We start from the raw sequence: 24,806 nt of genomic DNA, 5'->3' as shown, positions 1-24,806 counted from the left end.
TCAAATTTGTAAGACTAAAAGTCATTTCCCAATTGATAAATAGTTAAAGGATATAAATAACTTACATTCTCTCTCTCTCCCTCTCTCTCTCTTTTTGGCTAGGCAATGGGGTTAAGTGACTTGCCCAGGGTCACACAGCTAGTAAGTGTCAAGTGTTTGGTCTGAGGCCAGATTTGAAGTCAGGTCCTCCTGAATCCAGGACCTGTTCTTTATCTGCTGTGACATCTAGCTGCCCCGATAACTTACATCCTCATGGGGAAAACTATATATGTAAAGTACTGGTGTGCAGGAAAGGCTGTTATGGACAAAGACATTGAAGAGAATGATCAATAGGGTCACAGGACAATTGACTAAAAGAACCTTTCCAGGAAGGGGGCTGGGTCTAGGCAAGAGAATGTCAATGTTTACCAGTCACAGCACACGTCCCAAGGGTTAGGTAATCATCTATTAGAAAATGTTGCTCTTAATTGTTTAGAGCTCAGTTCTGTGTCTGAGAAGTTGTGGGTAACAACTTAGTTTATGAGTATGTTGTGATTTGACTATAGTTGATGGCTTGAGTTGTTGTGTATACTTTGAGGTCTGGATTTGGAGTGGAGGGATTTGTCATCTGTCAACCATGAAAAATAGAGAGCTTCTGATGTATAATTCTAACAAGGATTACCAGATGTAATAATAATTTTAAATGACTTTCCTAAGGTGACACGAGCAGAGAGTGTTAAACTGAGCATTTCAGCCTAGGCCTTTTATTAGTAGTGATGATTACGATGATGATGATGATACGAATAGTCATAATAATAAAAAGCATATGATGATTAAAGATTGGCAAAGCACTTTATATACCATACCTCATTGAATTACGATGAGGTAGGAGAGGAATGATCCAATTTTACAGATGAGAAAACTAACTATAGAAGAAGATGAGTGACTTTCCCAGGGTCATGCAGCTAGTGAATGTTGAGGGTAAGATTTGAAGCCAGGTCTTTCTAATTACAAGTACAGTCCTCTGTACATGACTCCATGCTATTAAAAGTTTGTGTGTGTGTGTGTGTGTGTGTGTGTGTGTGTGTAATAAATAGTCAGTCAGTAAGTCAGCAATCATTGTTAAGCTTCCGATATGAAGCAAGCACTGTGCTAAGTTCTAAGGATACACAGAAATGCAAAATGCAGTCCCTGCCCTCAAGGACCCCACAGTTTAGAAGAAGAGACAAGTTGTGAACAGCCATGTACAAACATTACACAAAATAAGTTGGAGATAAGGCACAGAAGAACAGGCAGAGAAATTAAACAGGACCAGGAAATGCTTCATGCAGAAGATAAAAGGTTATCTCAGGCTTGAAGGATGCCAGAGGTACAACATGGAAAGGAGGAGGAAAAGAATGCCAAGCATGAGGCATGGCCACTGGAAAAGCCCAGAGTGTCCAGATGGAACAGCAAGGTGACTATATTTCATGATCATATGGTGTGTGGAGTGGTGCAAAATGTAAGAAGACTGTACAGTTAGGAAGGGTCCAGGTTGGGAAGGGATTTGAATGCTAAATAAGTATTTTAAATTTGATCATGGAGGGGATAGGAAACTACCAGAGCTCACTGAGCAGGCCAGAGCAAGGGGCTAACATAGTCAGACCTATGCTTATAGAAAATAACTTTGTCAGCTGAATGAAGGGTAAATTGGAGTGGGGAGAGACTTGAGTCAGGGAGATCAAATAATGATAATTATAATAGCCAGCACTGATATAGTGCTTTAAGGTTTGCAAAGCATTTTTAAAATATGTGATTTGATCCTCACAACTACTTTGGCAGGAAAGTACAGGTGGTGAAACTAAGGCAGACAGCAGATAAATGACTTGCCCAGGGACACATGGCTAGTAAATGTCCATGGCCTGATTTGAACTTGGATGTTCCTGACTCCTGGTGCAGTGCACTATCCTTCATCCCACCTAGATGCCTCTGTAATAAAAAGTCATTTGATAGTCCTGGTGAGAGGTGATGGTGATGAGGGTCTGAACTAGGTGGTGGATACATGAGGAGAGAAGGAGCACAGCTGAAGAGCTGTGTGACGTGAGACAAGTAACTGAACTTCTCAGAGCCTTGATCTCTGCATTTGTCTAATGCCTGTCCAGCTGTGTGCCAGAATTATTATTTAAGCCTGGGGTTGGGGGTTTGGGGGGGGGTTGATACCAAGCCATGATTACTCCAGAGCTGTTTGTGGAGAGAAATCAGGGGCTTCCTAGCTTCCCCAGTCTCTCTCTCCTCTCTGTAAAGTGAACACAGGTGAACTCTAAGATCCAATCCTGCTCTCCATCTAGAACCCAATGATGCCATGATGACACGATAATCTGTCCCTCAGGAGCCTTCACCCATTAGTTGCAGTTCTACTGTTTGGAGACCCATGGATGGACTCTAGAAGCCTCTGTCACATGGCAGCTCTTCAGATCTTTGATGAGGGCAACTCTGTCCTACCCCCTGGCTTGGGATCCTGAGAGGAGTGGGAGGAATTGTCTGTCAGGCAGGGTGGCCAAATGGGCTGCTTGTTTCAGCCTCTGGTCCTCCCTTTCCCTCCTCCAAGACTTGTCTTCACCAGGATAAGAGCTCCCTTTCATTCAGGGTTTCTTGATTCTTTGGGATGCTGTTCACCAATCCCTGGAGCTAGAGTTCTTCATTCTTTTTGAGTCCTGGCTGTCTTAGGTAACAGTCTAGGGAAGTCTATGGAGCCCTCCCTTCTCAAAATCTTATTCTGAAGCATGTGAAACAAAATACCTAGGAATAAAATACAAAGGAAGTGAAATGTATTGAAATGCCAGGGTAAGAACCTTCTCAAGACCCATCCCAATTTATCGAGAACTGGCCATGATACTGCAGAACATGGTCTAATCAAGGCAACAGAAAAGGAGGCTCTTAGCTTCCTCCAACTACAGCTGCATGCTGTGGTTCTTTGCTTTGCCTCTGCTTCCCACTGTTGACACTCATTGAGTTTGAGGTCCACTAAGATCTCCAGGCCCCCTTTTAAGCCAAATCTCATCTAAATAGTACTCAGGCAGCTTATTTTTCAGATCAAGGATTATAAGACTTTAGATTGATATCTCTTGATTTTATAATTTTAAATTAGACCAACCATTCTTTCAGCCCATGGGTGTCTGCTTGAATTTGGTTGTCATCCAACATATTAACCACCTCACCTCGTTTTATGTCCATTGCAAACTTGTCCAATCTTTACCCATAAAGAGATTGCACTAGGTAAGGCTGAGAACAGAGCCCCATGACTTGGCATTGGAAACCCTCCCAGAGGTGCAGGCTAATCTACAACCTCATGGGTGCTGAAATGAGGCAGGTATCCTTTCAGGCAAGGACCATGTTTACAGCAGGGTTCTCCACGCCCAGTCAAAGGTAAATATTAATCTGTGGACTTAGGTCTGCTTGGAGACAAAAATTCCTCCAGAGCTTTCTGGAAAGAAAGAGAGATTTTTCTTTACTTCCAGGATGAAAGCTCACATTTTTCTCCCCTTCCACTGGGGAGTAGGAAGCCTTTTCTTCTTGAGTTTCTGGGCCAAGGCTGAAAGTGAGAAACTCCTGGTTTTCCCTCAAGATGGAAGTCACTGGCTCAGCATGCGGGATGTGATTGAAGAGCTCAGTAAGAAGGGACATGAAATTGTGGTCCTAGTCCCTGAAGTCAATTTGCTCCTCAAAGAATCAAAATTCTACAAAAGAAAACTCTACCCAGTCTCCTACCCCCAGGCTGAACTGGACAACCGTTTCGAGGCATTTGGCCACAGTCTCTTTGCAGAGAGATCTTTCTTGAGCGCAGCCTGGGCTGAATACTGGAATAACCGGCTTGTCATCGACATGTTCTTCCTCAACTGTGACAGCCTGCTGAAGGACCCCGAGACCATCAGATACCTCGAAGAAAGCCAATTTGATGCCCTCTTCACAGACCCTGCCTTGCCATGTGGGATGATCCTGGCCGAGCATCTCTCCATTCCTTCTGTATACTTTTTCCGAGGCTTTCCCTGTGCTTTGGAGCACACAATGAGCAGGACCCCCAACCCCGTATCTACCATCCCCAGATGCTATACTGCCTTTTCTCACCAGATGACCTTCTACCAGAGGGTAATCAACTTCCTGGTGAATTATTTAGAGACCCTCCTCTTCAAGGACTTGTACACAAAATACCTAGACATTGCTGCAGACTTCCTAAAGAAAGAGGTGACCCTGCCAAGCCTCTATGGACAAGGATCCATTTGGCTGTTGAGATATGATTTTGTGTTTGAGTATCCCCGGCCCATCATGCCCAACATGGCCTTCATTGGAGGAATAAACTGCAAACCGAGGAAAAGACTACCACAGGTTTGTGATTTTTGCTTTCTTGGGCTCTTCTACCTCTTAACTCTGCCTCGGACCTGGCCTGTGATGGATGTCTGGTCAATGTTTGCTGGCTGGAACTGACATGCATTGAAATGAATTAGTAGATTGTGCCATTCCCCATCACTGATTCAACCAATCACACTGTTATTGTTCTGGACAGAAGAGATCCTGGTACCTTAAATTTGTGCATGTCTGCTGACCCAGAGGACAGACTGACTGACTGTATTCCAATACAGAAGGGGGTGGCATTTCCAACTAAGGAAACAACCAGGACATTCACTTAGTGGAGTGGGAGAGAAGGAAGGAAGAAAGGAAGGAAGGAAGGAAGGAAGGAAGGAAGGAAGGAAGGAAGGAAGGAAGGAAGGAAGGAAGGAAGGAAAGAAGGAAGGAAGGAAGGAAAGAAGGAGTAGAATAGCAAGGGGCCTGGACTTGAAGGCAGAGCGCTGAGGTTCATATTCCAATCTCTGCTATGTACTAGCTGAGTGACCTGGGGAAGTCACATTTCCTTCCTGGTTTTCATTTTCTTTAGGTTTCAAAGGAGGGACTTGGACTTGGTGGTCTCCAGTGTCCCCGCTAACCCTTCTTATGACTATTCTCTTGAGATCTAGTTTCTAATCCCAGCTCTGATCCTTTCTGAGTGACCTTGGATAAGTCACTTCTCTCAGGGCCTAAGTTTCCTCATCTATATAATGAGAGGATTTGATTAGATTATTTATTCTAACTCTAGAGAAATGATCCCTGTGGAAAAGGTTTGTGTGAGATGAACAGGAGATAAATTTGTGTAGGCAAGATGGGCCCAATCCTAAAAGTTTAGAATAAAAAGAAATCTTTTTTTCAAACATTTTTATTTTTTTAAATACTTCCTAATCACATGTTAACAAGATATTTAACATTCTTTTTCTGAAAATTTGAGTTCCAAATTCTCTCCCTTCCTCTCAGCCCTTGAGAAGTCAAGCAATATGATAGCAAGTATGCATGTGAAGTCTTGGAATAAGTATTTCCTTGTTAGCCATCTTGCAAAAAAAAACAACACAAAAAAAAATCTCTAGAGAAAAAGACAGTAAAAAAAGAATGCTTCAATCAGCACTCAAAGTTCAAAATTAGAAACAAATCTTCCAGCAGATCTAATGGAACTTCAGGTTTTTCAAATGAGTTCCCTGAGAACTGGAGACATTCAGTGACTTACCCAATATCACAAAGTATGTGGGGGTCAGTTTCCTGAGCCTCTGTCCAGGGCTCTCCCTGTTCATTATACTAGTGTCACTATGGGAGCAGGCTGATGACAATGTAGGAGAAGGTAGCATGGTAGTATTTATCATGGCACCACGTATGATGAGGGAGTGGAGTGGCCAGTTACTAGCTTGTAGATTGTTCATTCATCCAAATAGTATGTATTACATCTCTACTCTGTACAAGGCATTGTCTTGGGCTCTCCAGGTGATGTCAGGTCAAATCAACAAGCATGTACTAAATGCCTAATATACATGGGTTTACATATATGTGTGTATGTATGTACATATACATATATGTGTGCGTGTATGTGTGTTTGTGAGTGTGTGTGTGTGTGTGTGTGTGTGTGTGTGTGTGAGAGAGAGAGAGAGAGAGAGAGAGAGAGAGAGAGAGAGAGAGAGAGAGAGACTCTGTGCAAAGTGCTGGACATGCAGAGGAAGACAAAAGGACAGTCCCTGCCCTCAAGGAGCTCACAGTCTAATGAGGGGATCAAGCATGGAAACAAGTCCATACAAAAAATCATCGACAGGAGAAAATGAACATCCACAGATGGAAGGCAGTGACAGGAAGGGCTTCTTGTAGAAGTGAATACTCTACTGGAGACCTGAAGGGAGGCAGAGGAGCCAGGAGACAGAGAGAAGGAGGAAGAGAATTCCAGTCATGGAGGGCAGGCAGCCAGGAAAATTGCCCAGAGTCCAGAGATGGAAAGTCAAGAGTGGCAGACCAGTGTCACTGGGTCCCAGAGTAGGTGGGAAGGTCATTGGATCCAAACTGTATGTGTTTGGTCATGACATGTAAGAAGACTAGAAAGGTAGGAAAGGGATGGTGATGAAGGGCTCTAAATGTGATGATGAGGGCCTGTAGCAGGGTGGTGGCATTGTCAGAGGTGAGGGGTGTATCCAAGACATGCTTCTGAGGTGGAATTGAGAGGACATGGTGGCCAATTGGTAATCAGGGGTTAATAAGAGAGTGAGAAGGTGAGGATGACACCTGGCTTTCCAGCCTGTGTGCTTGGGTTGGGGGGAGGAAATGGTGGTGCCCTGGACAGTAAAAGGGGAGTTTAAAAGTGTGAGTTTAGGGGGGAGTGAATTACTTCCATTTTGGACATTGTGAGTTGAAGCTGCATCTTTGACATCCAGGTCAATGTGTTTGACAATGTGACCCTGGAGGTCTACAGAGATTGTGGATATAAAAGGAAAAGAAACATGTTCCTCTACTCAAAATAAAAATGGGTGTTAGTGATTAGGGACATGAAGACCAAAGAAACGTGATTCCCTGCATTTAAGGAGTTGGTCATCTTATACCTGCCATTGTGGTGTGGAAATCTGGTTGGTGGGACTCCAGGGGAGGTTGTTCTGTTCACGGAAGCAGGAGAGAGAAGACTGTATTTGATGCTCTGTGGGGTCTCTGCCATGCCTTCCCTCCACTAGCCCAGATTGCACTCTTCCTTACTTGCTCATCCAGGATGGTTTTTGCCCATGTCTTCCTAGAAATACTGCTGCTGTCTAACTGAATCAAGGCCTTTCTTTAGGTCTACTAATATTTCAGGAGCACCAGAAAAGCTTTTAGGTTGTCCATTGGTGTTTCATTAGGGTTTCTCACCACAAGAGTGGCCCACCTTCTCTTTTGGGCCCACAATTCCTGGATGATACCCTTCTGCCTCCTCTTGCCCATTGATACTCATCAGTAATATGTTGGCCAACAGATGGGTTAACAAATGAAACATCAGAATCCTAGAGCTGTATGGGCTCATAACAGTGACTTGGTAGTTCTGGTCAACTCAACAGTAATGAGTAAGGTGGAAAGGAGGGGGAATTTAGGAAAAATCATAATGGGATCTATTTTGGCCACGTTGAGTCTGACCTCCCCCTGGGAGCTTTCCTTATACTTCATTTAGTTCTGGTGGTTTTCTAACATCCTTTGGCCATTGATTCCCCAAGAAATCATGTCCAATTGTCCAGCAACTAGGAAAGCATCCCTTTCATTTACCAGCTCCCTCTTGTGTTCTAGAAACACAAAGTGAGTCTTATAAGGAAGGCAGTGTTGCATAGTGGTGCCCTAGTGGAGAGAGAGAGAGAGCTAGTGCTGAAGTTGGAAATCCCTGGGTTGGAATCTCACTTGTGGTCTTTGCTCTGTGGCTAGGAACAACTGACTATAGTGCTCTGCACCTCAGTTTCCTCATGTCTAAAATGCAGATAATAAGATCGATAAGAGTCTCAGCAATCCTGCAGATTAATGCATGTGTCGTAGCAATGCCATGTGCTAAATGGGTAGCATCAGTTTAGTGGCCACTATGTGCCAGGCACTGTGTAGGCCCTGGGGCCACTGAGACAAAAATGCAAACAGTCCCAGCCCTCATTCTGTACCCTTCTATGAAATGAGGTTCTGCAATCAACCTCTGTGTGTGTGTGTGTGTGTGTGTGTGTGTGTGTGTGTGTGTTCTAATTTCCAGAGATTCCATCACAGACTTGCATTTTAGATAGAGTTTCTGAGTTGGAACTCAAATCCACCTGTGGAAACAGATCATCAGCAAATGTTTAACAAAGGGCAAATAACCTAGTGCTCCACACAGTGGGAGGGACCATGGAGTCACAATCAATAAGAACAATGGAAAAATACAGAAGATGTTCCAAAGCCTACCATGACTTAACGGCTTTGATGCCATTTTAAAATTATTGTTTATCTTGAAGATTTGCTAGCTCAGATCATTGAACATGGTTTGGAGCTGACCAAAGTCCCAACCTAAGGAGTACTGCAAGGATGATGACTTTTTGAATTCATCCATTCATTCAACAAATGTTTACTGCTCCCCTCTCATATAAAAGGAAGACTCGTGCTGGGTATTCTGGAGAATCATAGAATCTAAGGCTCTGAGATTTTGAGCTGGAGACAGTCATCAAGGGCAGCTGCTCAAATCCCTCTCATTTTACATGGAATATAGTGGATACAGGGAGGAAATAAGTATTCAAAATTCACCAGATTTATTCAGCATCTATTATGTGCGGTACGGTTCCCACTTACCTTGCCCATTCTCTTTCCTATGATTCCCTTTTCACATCCTCTGTCCGCTTTCCTTTCCTTGCAGCCCATTCCATGCCCCATTTCCACACATTGGCACAGAGAGACCCATCTCAGTAACACACTACCTACCAGCTTTGTGGAAAGCACAGCCCATGTGCCATCTCCTCCAGGGGCCGCTTCCTACTCCTCCCCTTCCCCAGTCATTCATAGGCTCTCCTTCTTGATATCACTTGGCATTTCTGTTCCATCTTCTTTGTGTTACTGACTTGTTCCTGGGCTTTGCCCCACATCCCCTCTAACATGTCGCCCCTTAAGTAGGTGGTCTTCTGGTTTGGTCTTTGTATGCCAAACACACAACAGGCACTGGCTCTAATAAATAGCCAGTGTTTGTCAAATTGCATTGAATTTAAAAGAAGTCTTGGTCTCTGCCCTCAAGTACATGAGGGATCCATGTATAAGGTGGTAGGAAATGAGGGATGGCATAAGAGAGAGGAAATCCCCAGCACTAGTGTGTGAGTACCCAAAGGTGGTGAGGCACCGGACCAAGGTCATCCAATGATGTTTTCTCTAGTGCACTTGATTCTTGGCTCACAGCTACCAAATGCTAGGCTTTCGGCCAGATGGGTCCAAAAGATAGAACCAGTCAGTAATGCTTTGGTCCTAAACTCTTCAATCGATCCGAGATCTCCATGAAATGGATAGCTTCTTTGGGGATGCAGATTGGCTGTTCAACTCTTCCGAGTGCCTTGAGAAACAGCCATGTTTCCATTATTGACTTCCAAACAGTCCCCTACTGCCTGTGAAAGTAGTCCATCGCACCACAGGACAGTATTTCAGGCAAAACCCATATTCCACTCCTTAATCAACAAGTAATATGCGTCAGGATTGGTGCTATTCCTTAGATCAGGGAGACCTGAGTTGAAATCCCAAATCAAACACATGGTGTGGGACCCTGGAAAAGTCACTTACCCTCTCTCAGGTCTCAGTTTTCTCATATGTAAAATGGGAATGATAACCACACCTACCCTCAGGGTTGTTATGAGGATAAGATGACATAATATTTGTGAAGGACTTCTCAAATTTTAAAACACTGCATCAATGTGAGATGATGGTGATGATGATGATGATGATGATGAAGCTATGCCTTTTCAGCTCCCTTGCAGCTCCGAGATTCTACCATTTGCTACTGCCAAACTCACAACATCAGGCTTCTGAAACAAGGTTGAGGCCTGATGCAATTGGGAATGAAAGAAGGAAAGCAATGGGAATAGGTCTTATCTACTCATAGTAGTCAAGGGAGGAAGGCTAGGAACGATCCAACGGAGGAGACCGTGGGCAAACCCCATCTACTCCCTCCATGCCTTTCCACAGTCGGTTTGTCATGTGCAGATGTCCTCTATCCTTTCTCCAGCATCGTAGAGTCCCTACTCAAATCCCAAGTCAATTGGCACCTACACTTTCTCGTTGCCTCCTTCCTCTTCCCATCTACTTTGTGTGTGCTTGTCTGTGCATATGTTCAATTCTCTTAAAAGAATGCATGGCCTCTGAGGATGAGGCTTATTTCCCTTCTCTGCTTGTAGCCCCAGAGCCCAGTATGATACTTCAAACAGGTTGTGTTTGTCCTTCACTCTCAAAGAAGACCGTAACATCAGGGAGATGATGACATGACTTGCAATTGACTGCTTTGAGTGAGGGAGGGCTGTGCAAGGTCACTAGACTCACTTTCTCCTCCAGCACAACCTCAACTAGAGTGGGGGCTTAGCAAATGCTGTGTTGGAAAAGATTGAATGGGAAGAGACTGGAAGATCAAGTTAGATCGTGGATTTTGCAATAGTCTAGGCAAGAAGGGATGAGGGAAGAAACTAGGACAGGTGCTCTGGAAAGAAAGAGAAAGGGATGGCTGACAGAGATGGTGGTGAGGTAGAGTTGGCAAGGGCCCCCAACTAATTGAATGTTGGACTTGAAGGAGAGGGAAGAGTCAAGGCTAACTGGGATGGTGAGCCTGAGTAACTGGAAGGCTGGTGAAGCCATGAACACAAGAAGGAGAGCTTGGATACGAAGGGATCGACGTGAGGTAGAACAGGTTCCAACTCCAATTCAGTGCGATTCCTTACACACTTGCTAAGCAACGGCTATGTATGAAGTCGAGGGGCCCAGTTCTTCTTCTGCCACACTGAATTACAATTTGGGGTTTCTTTCTGACCAAGTAGTCAGAAATGTTTGTGTGGGCTGACATAAAGGAGTAGGTGCTTGGGTCATGTGACCACATCATTTCTTTATAATACATCAAGCAAGCAAGCAATAAACATTTATTAAGCAACTGCTCTGTGCCAGGCATGGTGTGAACCACTCAGGAAAAAAAAAGAAAAGAAAAGAAAAGAAAAGAAAAGAGAAGAGAAGAGAAGAGAAGAGAAGAGAAGAGAAGAGAAGAGAAGAGAAGAGAAGAGAAGAGAAGAGAAGAGAAGAGAAAGAAAAGAAAAGAAAAGAAAAGAAAAGAAAAGAAAAGAAAAGAAAAGAAAAGAAAAGAAAAGAAAAGAAAAGAAAAGAAAAGACAGTCCCTGCCCTCAAGGGGCTTACCATCTAAGAGTAGGGAGACAACATGCAAACAAATATATACAAAACAAGCCTATACAAGATGAATAGGAAGTAATTAAGAGAATGTATGCACTAAAATTAAGAGAAGTCAGCAAAGGTTTTCCGTAAAAAGACAGAATTTTAGTTGGGACTTAAAGGAAGGCAGGAAGGTCAGTAGGCAGAGCAGAGGAGAACGAAAGCATCCCAGGCAAGGGAAACAGCCCTTGAGAAAATGTCTGGAGTTGAGAAATAGAGTGTCTTGTTCTTGGAACGGCCAGGAGGCCAGTGTCACTGGATCAAAAAGTATATGGTGGGGACAAAGGCGTAAGAAGACTCAAAAGGGAGGAGGGCGATGGGTTCGAAAGACCTTTGAATGACACACAGAGCATTTTGTATTTGCTCCTAAAGATAACAGAGAGCCACTGGAATTTGTTGAGGTGACGGTGTGACATTACTGGACCTGTACTTTAGGAAAATCACTTTGGTGGCTGAATGGAGGATGGATTGAAGTAGGGAGAGACTGGAAGCAGTCAGACCCACTAGCAGCTATTGCCACAGTCCAGGGGTGAGGTGATGAGGGCCTGCACTAGAGTGGGGGCAGTATGAAAAGACAGAAAAGGGCATATTGGAGAAATTCTGCAGATATTTCAATGATTTGGACAGGACGAGTGAGAGATACTAAAGAATCCAAGATGACTCTGAGATGAAGAACTTGATGTCCTGGAAGGATGGTCTCACCATCTACACTATCAGCCAAGGTACAAAATGGAGGAGATTTAGCAAGAAAGATAATGAGTTCTGTTTTGGACAAATGGAGTTTAACATGTCTACTAGATGTCCAGTTCAAGACGTCTGAAGGATGTTGGAGATGAGAGATTGGAGGTCAGTAGAGATTTAGGGGCAGGACAGATATGTTTGAGAATCATCAGCATAGAGATGGTAATTAAATCCATGGGAGCTGATGAGATCCAGCAGGATCTGAAATACATTGTAGACTTTGGGAGAACAGATTACAAAGAGCTCTGAGAAAGGAGAGAGGATCCTCTCCCTTTGGACCTAAAAACTGAACATCAGATGGTTCAAAAGACCTTGGGGTCTTCCAAGAATGAAACTCAGACAGAAAGCCAAAGAGGAAGCTAGGGAGGAAGGAGGAGAATCAGAGCAGTACAGAAAATGGAAGAAAGAAATCCAAAGAAGGCGGGGACACCAGTGTCCAGTATGGCAGAGAAGTCAAGTCAGATGGGAACAGAAACCACATCACAAGGGAGTAAGTAAGAAGTCAGCAGGGAGGAAATTCAACCTGGTGCAGACCACTCATTAATGGACAATGTGCAGATAAGTTCTCAGGCAAGTCCTTTCCCTTCTCTTGGCCTCAGTTTTCTCTTCTGTAAAATAGTGGGATTGGATGAGATGACTTCTAAATGCCCTTCCACCTTGAAATTTGGGAGGCTGTAATCCTGACATACAAGTATGTATTGCTAAAGCAGTTTTGCTCTGAGTGTATTTTTGGTCCAGAAGAGGACAGATCAATGGAGAGGGAAAGATATTGGCATTTCTTTTAATGTTAATCTAAGGAAGTCAACCAAACATACATGTGAAGAACCAAAACTTTAATCTCTCTTCCAATTACCTTTTGCCTCATTACATTCAGTGCTTCTGTGACCAAACAAAGATAAGGCACACAGTTGTCAAGACAGGAAACAGAGCAGGGTTTACAGAACCTGCGCTTTCTTAGGGGTGCTGGACTTGGCAGAGATGGCCATAGGGCTCTCAGCTTGGCCCTGGGCTCTGGTGGGGCTGGCTTTCTGTGTTTTCTGCATGGGCTTCATCAAAGGGGAGAAGCTGCTGGTGATCCCCATGGATGGCAGCCACTGGATCAGCATGCATGACATAGTCCAAGAGCTCAGTCTGAGAGTCCATGAAAGTGTAGTCCTGGCACTGGAGCTATCCATGCATGTTAGGGACTGATAGTACTACTCTTTGAAGACCTTTCCAGTCACTTTCAGCAAGGACCATTTTCAATAGTTAATGGGGTCTCCTATGCTTTTGACGTTTGACCTGAAACCTTTTCTGATGAGATTCTTTGACATTGCTGTACTCTTTAAGATGGTGAGTGACATTTACCTTAGTTTTTCTTTAAACCTAGTCCATAACAAGGAGCTGATGAAGTCCTTGGAAGAGGCTCACCATGATGCTGTTTTGACTTATCTGTTAACCCCTGCAGAGCCCTTGTGGCCCAGTATATGTCCATTACAGCTGTTTATTTCTTGTGAGGACTCCTCCGTGGTTTAGATACAGAAAGTACTCAGTGCCCTGACCCATCTTTCTATATCCCCAGATTGGCCATAGAAAACACAGACCAGATGACATTTCTACAGTGCATCAAAAACATTCTATACCCTTTGCGCCATGGCATGATATGCCATGTGATATATTCACCTTTTGCAAGGCTGGCTTCAGAACCCCTTCAGAAAGACATGAGAATAGTGGATATCCTGAGACATGGATCTGTGTGGGTTATGAGGATAGGCTTTGTGATGGATTGCCCTAAACCAATCATGCCAGATACGGTCTTCATTGGGAGCATCAACTGTGCCAGTGCCAAGCAGCTCTCTCAGGTTTCTATGTGATACATTAGCCAACATTGCAGGTACTAACCAGTGGGTTAATTAGAGCCTCTTGTTTCTAAGAGGAAATCTGGCTACATTTTTAATTAGTCCCCAAACTTTTGGTGACACAGGGTGTGCCAGGAAAAGATTGCCTCAGAAGTTTTGTGACATTTTCCAAATTAGGCAGCACTGTGGAGTTGGCTTCAGGCAGAGGGATATATCTGAGTGGTTTTCTTTGCAAATACTTTTTGCCATGCTTTCTTTGTGTCCTCAGTTTCCTGTAGTTCTCTAGTCTTTCAGGCCCTTAGGAATCAGAGGACCTGGCTCTGCCACTGACCAACTATGTGGCCATGGGGAAAGGGGTCTGCCCACTTTGCAGTTCATTTTCCTCTTTAGTGTAATAAGGGAGATGTAGTACACAGGCTTGGGCTACTTAAATGAGTCTGTGGGTCCTTGGTCATCAACTCACAGACTCATAGGTTGAAGGGACCTCAGAGACCTTCTAGTCCCTCCTCTCATTTTACAAATGGTGAGAGGCAACCTGATTTGGTGGATACAACATTGGACCTGTAGTCAGGAACACTTGGACTCAAACGTTTTCTCTCTATGTGTGATGCTGGGAAAGCCACTTACTGGACAGAGATGCTAAGTCTTTCGCCATCAGTTTCATCATCTGAAAATGAACCTGTACTCGTGACTTCTAAGGTCTCTTCAATTTCTAAATCTGTGAGCCTATAGAATTGAGGGCAGGTAGATAGCACAGTGGACAGAGTGTCAGACCTGGATTCAGGAAGACTCATCTTGTCAGCTGTGTGAACCTGGGCGTGTCACTGCACCCAGTTTGCCTCAGTTTCCTCACCTGTAAAATGAGCTCAAGAAGGAAATGGCAAGGGCATCTACGTGGCATACAGGATAGAGCTCCGGCCTTGGAGTCAGGAGAACCTGAGTTCAAATCTGACCCCAGACACTTGACACTTATTAGCTGTATGGCCCTGGAAAAGTCACTTCACCCCAATTGCCTTACCAAAAAGCAAAAAAAAAAAAAAAAAAAGGAAGGAAATGGCAACATTCCAGTATCTTTGCCAAGAAAACCCGAATGTGGTCAAGAAGAGTTGGACATGGCTGAAAATGATTGAACAACTACAACATCAGCAAAATACAATTCAACTTCAGGGAATTTAAACAGCCTGTCTCAAGTCATGGGAGTGGGAAGCCTGAGAGGCAGGTGCTGCTTGACGAGCACAGATTTTCTTTTTTTAAAAAGATTTATGTTCCAAATATCTCCTTGCCAGAGAGAGAGGGGTGAGGAAGGAGGGAGGGAAGGAGGGAGGGAGGGATGGAGAGAGAGAGAGAGAGAGAGAAAGAGAGAGAGAGAGAGAGAGAGAGAGAGAGAGAGAGAGAGAGAGAGAGAGAGAATTATTCAGCATTTGGGGGATGAAAACATAATTCTCTGTATTTTCCTTTCAGATTTCTTCAGTGTCTCTTTCGTCAATTCATTTTTTAAGGTTTTGTTGATGCTTTGTTTTCACATTACATTTATATGTTACTCCCACTTGATGAGAGGTCTCTTGTAACAAAATAAAAGAGTTCAGTAAAATGTATATTATACAGTACTCCAATCTGAAAATGCATACATTTCACATCTTCAGCAACTACCTCACTTCTCTATTTCAAAAAATTCAACAGAAGTTTATTTTCCCTCTCTCCCACATTCTACACCATTGGAAAAAAGAACAGCAGACACAATTTCTTGGCACAAATCAGCACAGACAAGTAAAACAAATTCCCTTAATGGCTGTCTTTGACAATAGCCACGTCTCGCTCTGCACTCGAATTTGTCCCTTTTCTATGACGGATAGCATGTTTCATCAGCAGTCCTCTGGAACCATGAACATTCACTCTATTGATCATAGTTCTTATGTCTTCCAAAATTGTTTGTTTTAAAGTGTTTTGATCATATAAATTATTCCGCTGGTACTGCTTATTTTATTCTTTATCAGTCTATACAGGTCATCAAAACTATTTTTTATACTACTGATTTCTTACTTGCACGCCACATTCGACAGAATTGCCTCAGGGTTTCTCCACGGGGACGGGCACGTCAGGGACCTTTTGAAGCAGGCTGCTGTCTGGCTGTTGAGATATGATTCTGTTTTCGAGTTTCCTCGGCCAGTCACGCCCAACATGGTCTTTGATGGAGGCTTGCACTGCCGCCCGAGCAGACTTCTGCCCGAGGTAGGCCCTCTTTCTGTTCAGTCAGAACTTCCATCCAATGGGATATAGGGGAGAGGCAAGAGTGCAGGTGGCCTCCATGGTCTTTCTTTAATAGCCCAACTCAGCACTTGGAAGGAATCACTGCTTCTCCAGGGCTCAGGGGACTCAATTTCTAAGGGAGAGAGCTGGACTCCACGACTTCTGGCTCTGCATTCAGTCTTCTGAGAATCAATTTGTTCACATCTTCTCTTTCCCCCTCCCCCATCATCAGTTTGTAAGCTCTTTGAGAACATTCGTGGAGGCAGGCCCCTGCAGACAGTGAGGATCTTTTTTGTTGAATGAGTGAATGAATGCAGATTTCTGGGTTTTCTTTGGGGGGAGAGAGAAGGGGCAACTATGACCTTTGCCTTCTCTTGGAACCTGCCTATCTTTGAGATCTCTAGGAAATCCATCTCTGAGTGGGTCTGACAGTCTTTACATTGTGCTACCTCGGGTGCAGATTCCTTCTGAGTCTTTGACTACGGATTGCCATGGCCAAAAATAAACGAATAAATACATACATAAGGGAAGACCTCACTCACAAAGAGTGGACTCCCATGGAAAACCTATGGGAGGACGTACAGACAAAAATCTTCTGTGTTGGGCAGAGACGGGCAGACTGCAACTTGATCATCAGTGGGAGCTCCAGAATCAATGAGATCCTAAGTCCAGTGAGGCCTCCAATCGGGCCCCGAGCACTTTCCAACCTCACCTTCCTAAGAGCCATGTCCCCTTCCTCACACAGTAGATTGAGGTCTGAAGAGCATGAATTCCGCTGTGTGGTGGTCCCACACTGTGGGTAGAACAAGCATGGCAGATCCCTCTTGTCAATGGGCTCTGGAGCCCATTCTATCCCTGCACCTATGATTCTAATCAACGTGTTTACTTCTGTTCATTTCTCCTGTTTCTGACTTGACAGGCTATTTAAACAGGTCAGGTGGGAGCCGCTGTGATGGCTTCCAGGGTCTTGGGTCAGGGGAGGTCCTTGAGCTGTGCTTTGGAGGAAGCTAGGGATTCTAAGAGATGGAGATATGGAAAGGGAGAGGACTCACTTGGGTAAAGGCATGGAGGCAGAGGGTGGACTGTCCTGAACGGGGGCCGTCTAGCAAACCAGTTAAGGCAGAAAGAAAAGGGTTTGGGCTGGGTAGCCCTTGGCATCCTACTTTGTCAGCAATCGAGAATCAGTTACACTCATGTCAAGCCTTTTAAAAAATGCCAGGGTATTTCTGCCCACTCTGGGTCCTCTGGATGTCGGCAGCCTTGAGCAGTGAGAGCTGATCCTCTCCATGGGCCTGAGGTGGGGCAGGATCTCCAAGACCTAAGTTGGACTTGTATTGGCAAAGTTGCTTGGCTGGTTGCTTTTCTAAAAGACTTTCATCCACAGAAGAGGGTAGAGAAGGGTTTAATGGCTGACCCTGTTAACCTCCCAGTGTCCTTGCTGCTCTCTGCTAGGCAAGGGTCATCACCCAGGCAAGAAGCATTTCTCAAGCGTCCTCTTTGGGCGAGACCAGTTTGGGAGCAATCAGGCCAAGGAAGCTGTCAGGGAGCTGGGATGGCTCACCCAGCCAGCTCTGTCGCCTCTGCAAGGCGGTGTAGAGTAGTATATTTCTTTTTCTTTGGCCTAAAGCAGTTCAAACAGGTTATTTTTTTTATCACAGAAAAAATTGTGTGCATTAAGTTGGTCTACCATCAGCACGCTGAGCAGAAAGTGGTAAATGATAGGGAGGCAGGTCAAGTGCATTTGGAGCCCAGGTAAACAGCCAAGTCTCCAAATTGTGCAGTACACGCTTATCTGAGAGATGTGCCTGGCAAAGGCCTTTGGGGACCACAGGCTAGTTAATGCTGAGGCTCAGCAGGGACCCGAAGCCTCAATTTCTCATTAATCCATCCTGTCAATTTGTTTGTCAAGGGCCAGGCCAAACAAATAAGTTAATCTGTGCCTCACCCCATTGGGTGAGTGGCTCCTGAGCTCCTTTCTACCCCAAAGGAATTTGATCCCACACCCTGAAGAGACAGGGACGCCCAGGGATTCTTTTCAAGCCCTACACCCCTTTGGTAGGCAGTCTGCTGAAGTGGATGGGGTCTATCCCAGAAGCACGCTTTTAAACACACTAAATCAAAAGCACGGGTTTAGAGGAAACAACCTGAGGCAAAGCCCCTTCCCTCAGTCAGGGCCAAGGTGGATGCGGGAGCTGTGACCTGGGAGTAAGGGCAGCCAAGGCGAGGGAGAGAGCTGCCTGACCAGGTGGGCTTCTACTGATGGAGTCTGGGAGAGAGCTTGTGGTCTGGCCCTTTGTGACTATGAGGACCTCCCTACTTGACAAACTGTGGGGAGAGATGATTCCAAGAGCGAGCCCAAGAGGAGCTGGGGAGATGGCATGGCTTGGTTGATGTATTATTATGTAAGAAGAGCTGAAGACACAGAGAGAAAGGAGGTGACTTCTGAGAAGAGATGGTGCTTGTGATGAGAGGAAGGGAGGCATAGTAACACCCGGCATGCCAGCCTCAGAGCCAGGACAGACCTGGGTCTCTGACACACCATGGCTGTGTGGTCCTGGGCAAGTCACTTAAGTGCTCAGGGCTCTAGGCAGAGCTCTAAGACTACAGATTGCAGGGAAGGCACCAACCTGCATCAGCAGAGGTTTTCTCACCTGGGAGCTCACTACAGTAGTGAAATCATGGATCAAATCTCTATCCCCTATTTCCCTTGACAACTGGTGAAAAGGAAATTGCCTAATACCCACTTTGCAAACATGTGAAGAAGAACCAGCTAGTGAGATGGGGAGAGTTTGGGCTTAATCCACCAATAACTGGTCAGAATCAAAATATTAGATATAATTATTAAGAGACATGTTTAATGTCATATATATATTGTGCATATATATGTAGAAAGAGAGAGAAGGAAGAAGGAAAGAGAGACAGAGAGAGGAGAAACAGAGAGAGAGAGAGAGAGAGAGAGAGAGAGCGACAGAGACAGAGAGAAGAGAGAGACAGACAAAGACAGAGAGAGCAGAGAGAGAGAGAGACAGAGACAGAGACAGAGACACAGAGAAAGGAGAGAGACAGAGAGGAGAGACACAGAGAGATAAAGAGACAGAGACAGAGACAGAGACAGAGACAGAGAATATTAAGTGCTTCTTATGTGCCAGAAAATGTGGACTGAAAATATAAACTAAAGCAAGCCACTCAGCCCCTGCCCTCCAGGAGCTTACATTCTAGCGGGGATGTCCACAGGGCAGATGGGGAAGCCGTGGAAGGGATGGCCCAAGAGAAGACAGCATGAGTGGAGATGTCTGCAAAGACTCGTTCTGCCAGCAGAAACAGCTGCGATTCCATGTAGTTAGCAAGTGAACAGTTGGCTAAAACAGGAAGTCAGGGAGATAGAACACCAGCCCTGAAGTCAGAAGGACCTGAGTTCAAATCAGGCCTCAGAGCAAACACTTGACACTTACCAGCTGTGTGACCCTGGGCAAGTCACTTAACCCCAATTGCCTAAAAAAAAAAAGGGAAGTCAGTAGGGGGTGGTTTCTTCCCAGTCTCTTCTCCTTTTGGCCATGCCCCCCAGGAAGTGCTGTGTAGCCCGGCCCACTCTGCCTCCCCCACGCTCCTTGCAGCTCCAAAGCATTTTTGTCCTTCTCATTGGGTCTTGTTTTGCAAAGCCCCAAATCCCTCCCAACCCACCTTCTCAATGGAATTTTCCTGGAAACAGCTAATTTGAGAGGACTTAAATTTTTTGTCTTTTTGTCGATACTCTTTGTTTTTACATACTGTTTCCTTTCTCAGTGTACCCCTTCTTCCTGCCCTCCTCAGTGAACCATCCCTTAAAACAACACAAAAAGGGGGGGGGGGAGAAGCAGTGCAGTAACATAAACCAGCACATAGACCACAGCTGACAGAGTGTGTACTATTCTGTATCCATAGGCCCCCACCTCTGCAAAAAGGGCAGAGAGGTCCATTTTCTCTGCTTTCCTCCTGGACCAAACTAATAGCAGGCATCTGAACAGCACTTGAAGGTTTATAGTCAATAGACATTGATTAAGCACCTAGGAAGAGCCAAGTTTAAAGTCACCAAGGACTACAACTCAGGTCTGCTGGCCCCACGTTTTTCCATTAATAGTGACAATAAAAATTGCTAACATTTATATTAGTGCCTACTATGTGCCAGGCACTGGGACAAGTGCTTCCCATCTACTATGTCATTTGAGCCTTATGATAACCCTGGGAAGTAGGTGCTACTATTATCCCCATTTTACAGATGTAGAAATTAAGGTAGAGAGTGGTCCAGTGACTTGCCCAGGGTCACACAGCTAGTAAGTGTTTGAGGCTAGATTTGAACTCAGGTCTTCCAGATTCCAGGTTCAGATCTCTATCTCTGGTATGGCCGACTTGCTCTGTTATCTTGTTGCCTGTCTTCCTTTTTCTGACCTCTTTGAGCATACATGGATGGTATCATTCAAGCAGTCTTCTTCAGGGTGGGACTTGTGGGACTTGCCCCAAAATCCAGAACTGATGGTAATATTCCAACTGAGTCCCTGGTGAAGGCTCTCGCCTGGTCGGTGAAGTTGCCAGAGCAGGGTTGCAAAATGCACACCCCGAAGGTCTTTCTTGGCAGTGCCTCCCCCAGAGACCCCAAGAACTGATTAGGAAATGAGGCCCTGGGGTAGATAGACAGTAAGCCAGGCGCTTCCCAGGCCAGCTCGGCAGCAGCCCAAGTCTTTGTGGTGTGTTGGCTGGAGAGGGGAGGCAGACAGCTGCCTCATTGGTCATCGGGGTGGCACAAAGGACCTCTTACAAGCTTATGGGCCCAGCAGGGAGAGGAGATGGGGACTGCACCTGGGACTTACCCAGGGTCACCCAGTCAGGATGAATCTGAAGCAGGATTTGAGCCCTATTCTTTGAGGCCACCACACTACTTCAATAACCCTTCAGTGCCTTAGTGAGTGGTCCTCATGTGTGGCTGTGCCTCTGCCAACTTCACCTGACTGGTCCACCATCAGGCATGTATGTGCATGACACCTTTCACCCCAAGTGGCCCTCCCAGAGCTTGGACTACCCTGGCATGGCCTTTGTGAAGCCAAGGTCCCCTCTGCATCATGAAGGGGGGAGCAAGGAGAACATTCTGATGGCCCCAGCTACAATCCAGCCAGGAAGATGGCCGTCATTGAACCATGTCATCTACCCAGCTCTGATACCGATCCTCTCTGGCCTTACCAGCTATCCCCACTCTAGGCACTCTGTCCCCCTGGGCTGGGCCATCTTCCCTACTACTCTGCCTCCACAGGTTTACCTGAGCCTCTCCCTCTTGACATCACTTTGCCTACAGTAGAACAGAAGCCCCTTGAGGGTGGAGACTGTTTCAGATTCCCTTTTGTATCCCCAGTGCCCAACACTCAGGATCATAGATGAGAATTCCCCTTCCCCCAGTTTTGCAGATGAACCTCAGACAGAAGAGATCACTTGCCGATGACACAGCCAGCTGAGAAAACTCCTACTGAGACAGAGAGGTGCCCGCTCTGGGGGCCTGGGGCCCGGAGGTCTGCTCATCTGCCCGGTGTCACTTAACATTGCTGACACAGCCAGCAAGTGTCTCAAATGTGGACAGAGATTGGAACCCAGGTCTTTCTCACTCACTTTCTCACTTTCTTCACTCTTCAAGGTGCTCTACTGCTTTTCATAGTAGGTTCTTATTGGATTGAGATGCTCATTGGAATGATTTGATAGGGATGAGCTAACTTAAGCCCGGTAAAAAACAGGCCTCTCCCTCCAGAACCATCAAAGGCTGTCATTTTCCATGGCTGAGTTTTCTGGGTAGGGATGGCCTTAGCCCTCTGAAGCGCACACCTTGACTTTTCCTGGTGCCATGTTCACTGGGAAAGCTTCTAAAATGTGCCACAAAAGAATCAGCTTTGGGGATTGCATGCGAGCACATTTCATGCTCTGGTTGGGGCCGGCAGCCAAAGCCATGGGAATGAGGGTGGGGCAGAGAACAAGCCCACAAAACCCTGGGAACCCATGCACCTGTGTGCTTAGCCATGGCAAGCCTGGACTGGTGAGCCTTGAGGAGCCATGTGGCCCCTGATCTCTTAATCGCCCACTGTTGTTGGCTGTCCCATAAATTGTCTCACTCTGTCACCATCGTTCAGCCCTCTGGGACAGGCAGAGGCTCTGGGTGTCCTTCCTTCAGGTCGCCACTTCATTTGAGAGACATAGAAACAGATTTAGAGGGATGAGAGGACTCACCTGAATGGGGAGTGGGAGGAACCTCAAGAGCTTTCTGACCCAACCTCCCCATTTTACAGATGAGGAAAATGAGACCAAAGATAGAAAGCCAAAATCCCACAGGGACTGGATTTGAACTCAGGTCCTGTGGTACTAGCTATCTCCAGGGCCCTGCAACAAGGCCAGGGGCCATGTTTCAATCCCTAGAATCCTACCTTGGGATGTGGCTTCACTTTTGCCCTACTCAGGTGAGGATATAGCTCCCTATCGCCACCTGCTGGATCGTCCAGATCCCCTTGCTTCACTGGCTCCCTTCCTAACAGACAGAGACCCTTCCTGGTCTGGGTGCTAGTGATTGCCTAGACAACACTACAAGAATTTGGTTGTTATTCTCATCTTTTTCAAAGGGATTCAGAGAAAAAGAGTCCTAGAACAAATGCCGTTCTTGCTGTAATAGCCTGTCTGTAGCCAGATTTGAACTTGAATGTCCCTGACTCCAGGTCCAGTGCACTATCCTTCATCCCACCTAGATGCCGCTGTATTAGAAAGTCATTTGATAGTCCTTATGAAAGGTGATGGTGATGAGGGTCTGACCTAGGTGGTGGATACATGAGGAGAGAAGGAGCACAGCTGAAGAGCTGTGTGATGTTGGACAAGTAACTGAACTTCTCAGAGCCTTGATCTCTGCATTTGTCTAGTACCTGTCCCAGCTGCCTGGCAGGGTTAATGTTTAAGCCTGGGGTGGGGGGAGGGTTGATACCAAGCCATGATTACTCCAGAGCTGAGTGTGGAGAGAAGTCAGGGGCTTCCTTGGCTTCCCCAGTCTTTCTCTCTCTCCTTCACTGTAAAGTGAACACAGGTGAACTCTGAGGTCCCATCCTCCTCTCCATCTAGAACCCAATGACACCATGATGGCATGAAAATCTGTAGCTCAGGAGCCTTCACCCATTAGTTGCAGTTCTACCTTTTGGAGACCCGTGGATGAACTCTAGAAGCCTCTGTCACATGGCAGCTCTTCAGATCTTTGATGTTGGCCACCAAGTCCTACCACTTGGCTTGGGATCCTGAGAGGAATGGGAGGAACTGTCTGTCAGGCAGGGTGGCCAAATGGGCTGCTTGTTTCAGCCTCTGGTCCTCCCTTTCCCTCCTCCAAGACTTGTCTTCACCAGGATAAGAGCTCCCTTTCATTCAGGGTTTCCTCCCCTCTGTGACACGGTTTGTTGATGCTTTGGGATGCTGTTCACCAACCCCTGGAGCTGGAGTTCTTCACTCTTTTTGTGTGCTGGTTCTCTTAGGTAACAATCTAGGGAAGCCTATGGAGCCCTCCCTTCTCAGAATCTTATTCTGAAGTGTGTGAAATAAAATACCTAGGAATAAAGTACACAAGGAAGTGAAATGTATTGAAATGCAGGTATCAAAACACTGAAAAACCAAGTTAAAGGACCCCCAGGTTAAAAACCACTTCTCAAGGCCCACTCCACTTTATCCATAGCTGGACATGATACTGCAGGAATTGGTCTGATCAAGGCAACAGAAAAGGAGACTCTTAGCTTCCTCCAACTGCAGCTGCAGTCTCTGGTTCTTTGACAGAAGGTATGGTTCCATTACTTTATCTCTGCTTCCCACTGTTGATGTTCATTGAGTTTGAGGTCCACCAAGATCACCAAGTCCTTTTCCAAGCCAAATTTCTTCTAAGTTTTGCTTGTGCAGCTTAATTTTTAGACCAAAGGTTATAAAACTTTAGACTGATAATTCTTGATTTTATATTTTTCAATTAGACTGAAAATTCTTTCAGCCCATGGAAGTCTGCTTGAATTTGGTTGTCATCCAACATATTAACCACCTCACCTAGTTTTATGGCCATTGCAAACTTGTCAAACCCACTGGTTATATATCTTTACTCACAAAAGAGTTGTGCAAGGTGTGGCACAAGGTATGACTTGGCATCTAGGAGTGAAAGCTATTCTACAGCCTATGTGGCTGCTGAAATGAGGCAGGTATCATTTCAGGCAAGGACCATGTTTACAGTAGGGTTCTCCACGCCCAGTCAAAGGTAAATATTAATCTGTGGACTTAGGTCTGCTTGGAGACAAAAATTCCTCCAGAGCTTTCTGGAAAGAAAGAGAGATTTTTCTTTACTTCCAGGATGAAAGCTCACATTTTTCTCCCCTTCTACTGGGGAGTAGGAAGCCTTTTCTTCTTGAGTTTCTGGGCCAAGGCTGAAAGTGAGAAACTCCTGGTTTTCCCTCAAGATGGAAGTCACTGGCTCAGCATGCGGGATGTGATTGAAGAGCTCAGTAAGAAGGGACATGAAATTGTGGTCCTAGTCCCTGAAGTCAATTTTTTCCTTAAAGAATCAAAATTCTACAAAAGAAAACTCTACCCAGTCTCCTACCCACTCTGAAATGGAGAACGTTTCGACATTTGGCCACAATCTCTTTGCAGAGAGATCTTTCTGAGCGCTGGGTGAATACTGGAATAACCGGCTTGTCATCGACATGTTCTTCCTCAACTGTGACAGCCTGCTGAAGGACCCCGAGA

General features: G+C 45.5%; 1 protein-coding gene and 1 pseudogene across 2 annotated transcripts in view; both read left to right on the top strand.

The window, feature by feature from the left end:
• The window catches only part of LOC110198831 (UDP-glucuronosyltransferase 1A1-like), a 148,026-nt gene that overhangs the window by 56,097 nt on the left and 67,123 nt on the right, over positions 1 to 24,806 (top strand). The window lies entirely within an intron of this gene.
• On the top strand, positions 3,403 to 4,455 carry LOC110198833 (UDP-glucuronosyltransferase 1A6 pseudogene; annotated as a pseudogene).

The sequence above is a fragment of the Phascolarctos cinereus genome, unplaced genomic scaffold (assembly GCF_003287225.1).
Source record: "Phascolarctos cinereus isolate Bilbo 61053 unplaced genomic scaffold, phaCin_HiC Scaffold_5;HRSCAF=322, whole genome shotgun sequence".
Classification (NCBI taxonomy): domain Eukaryota; kingdom Metazoa; phylum Chordata; class Mammalia; order Diprotodontia; family Phascolarctidae; genus Phascolarctos; species Phascolarctos cinereus.
The sequence above is the reverse complement of the archived record's forward strand: the minus strand, read 5'-3'. Positions and strand labels throughout refer to the sequence as shown.